Below are 2,541 nucleotides of genomic sequence, written 5' to 3' on the forward strand. Positions count from 1 at the left end.
ATATACTAATGTTCTCCAGGGTCACCCATTTTGAATAATATTGCATGAGTTCCTTGTTTTTCAATGCAGTGTAGTATTCCATTGTGTGAATATACTCTATCCATTCATTTGTTGATGGGCACTTAGGTTGTTTCCAACTCCTTGCTATTGTGAACCAAGCTGTGATAAACATGGATGTGCATATATCTGTTTGGATGGCGGTTATGGTCTCTTAGGGTATATTCCCAGTAGTGGAATTGCTGGGTCAAATAGTATCTCTATTTGCAATTTTTTGAGAACGCACGACACCACCTTTCACAGTGGTTGCACCATTTTACACTCCCACAAACAGTGGATAAGGGTCCCAGTGTCTCCACAACCTCACCAGCATTTGTTGCTTGCTATTCTGTTAAATTTTGCAATTCTGACTGGGGTAAGATGATATCTCATAGTTGTTTTGATTCACATCTCTCTTAGAGCTAGGGATTTTGAACATTTCTTCATGTGCTTATTGACCATCTGAATGTCTTCTTTGGTGAAGTGTCTGTTCATTTCCTGTGCCCATTTTTCTATTGGATTATTTACCTTTATCTTGTGGTGCTCAAGTATTTTATAAATTCTGGATAAAGTCCCTTATCTGATATGTCATTACCAAATACTTTTTCCCAGTCTGTGGCTTCCCTTTTTTACCCTGTTGGAGAAGTTTTTGGATGTGCATTGATGGTTTTTTAAAAACCTACCCAAAATCCATTGTCACTGAGTCCATTCCAGCACTGAAGGTCAGGCCTTGGTACAGACAAAAAGATTCGGTGTTCAAACCCACTTCTTGGGTGAAAGATGAGACAACTACATCTTTAGAGACCTCCTGGGGCCCTTCTCCTCTGTCCTGTGTAGGGTCTCTGTGAGCAGATTAACATGCTTTCTACATTAGAAAATGGGAAATGATTCCATCTTTCCTTCCAAAAGTTCTTTACAGCTCATTGCCATCTTTGGCCATGCTATTTTCCATCTCTTCTTATTTCTGCCACCATTTTAAGCACATGGGTTGTATAATCGAGATCTGATAATTTTAGTAGCAGGAGTCACAGATGACCTAGCCCAGTATTTCTCTTCTGTGATCTTGGGCTCTTACTCATGGTGCACTGCCTCTGTGTGTGTGGTAGGTGGGACTCTGTGGTCTGTATGTGGCGGTGGTATGACATTGTTTGTGTGGTACACGTTTGTGCATTTGGCAGGTGGTATGTTTTTATTCACTCTCTTTTGACTGGTCTTTGTTTTGAGCATGTTGGGGACCTGGGAAGGTGTTGAAAGCTCCCAGGAATCTTTGCATTTACTTTTGCTCAGTGCTTCAGGCACAAATATGCCTGAGAACGTGCAACTAACTGCTTAAGTTTGGGTTTTGCTGCTGGTCATGCAGTTGTTGGGAATCTGCGCCCCAAGCCTCCCTGTGCCAGGCTGCGCTTCCAGGTCTCAGAAGTGTGCTTGTTGTCTGGAGCTGAGTCGTTCCCTCGGTGCCTGTGTCTGCTGGCGTCCAGGTTTCCCACCATCTCTCTGTGGTGACTTGGTTCCACTTTCTTGTGTGTGAAGCCACCTTTCCTTCCTCCAAGCAGCAGGTGGAAACCAGTTCTTTGGATTCCTGGTATCAGTCTTTAATTTCCGCTTCCTTTTTCTTTTTTTATTTTCTTTCCCAGAAGTTTTGATATTTCCTTCTGGTATCTGCTTTTTACAGACCTTCTGGATGCTTCATAACGGGAGTCCTGGTGTCAGTGCAAATGAGGACCGCGTTGGTCCGAAAGGTCAATTGAAGCACCATTGGTTCAGGTCTACCAGAGACTTGACAGAAGAAGCGAGATAGTCCCCTCCCATTAAGGCTTCATCCTTGGAACCTAGGTGGAGGGTGACCTTGGGCTCAAATCCACTGGACAGTGGCGAGCTTGGTGAGGCTTCCTGTAGAATCACCTTGCCCACTGTGCTGGCAGAAGTGGAGGGCTCCAGCTTATGCTTTTTCTCCTCTTTGCCAATAAAGAACCAGCATTTTGTCTTCATGCATGCTAATGGTTGTCAACAAAAGTGAGATTTAGGTTTACTTAAACTATCTGTTAATTATTTACAGAGAATTCTTTAACAAGGAACTCATAAAATATACAAAATGGGTGACCTGGAGGACATTATGCTGAGTGAAGTATCTCAGTCACAAAGGGACAAATACTGCATAATGCCACTGTTATAAAACAGGACTGACATGGGGCTTGAGGGAAACTAAGAAAGGAGGGGATAAATAACAAACACTTCATTGAAATAGATGAAGGAAATAACTGTCAAAAAGAAATATATGATTAGGTATTATTACATGGTAACAGTCCAGAATACGAGGTACAGAGCAAAGTGGACAGGGACATGAGGGGGAGGGAGGAAGTTGTGAACTGTGAAAGAATCTTTTTAAAGAGAAAAGGGAACTGGGGTGGGGGGTAAGGGAAGAAATGTGCAACAATGAATGAATGGAAATGCAAATTTTCTGTAAACTTTTGTTAAAATATCAGTTAAAAATATAAAAAATAAATA

Source organism: Elephantulus edwardii, unplaced genomic scaffold (genome assembly GCF_000299155.1).
Source record: "Elephantulus edwardii isolate Elephantulus edwardi_28Jun2011 unplaced genomic scaffold, EleEdw1.0 scaffold00127, whole genome shotgun sequence".
Taxonomy (NCBI): domain Eukaryota; kingdom Metazoa; phylum Chordata; class Mammalia; order Macroscelidea; family Macroscelididae; genus Elephantulus; species Elephantulus edwardii.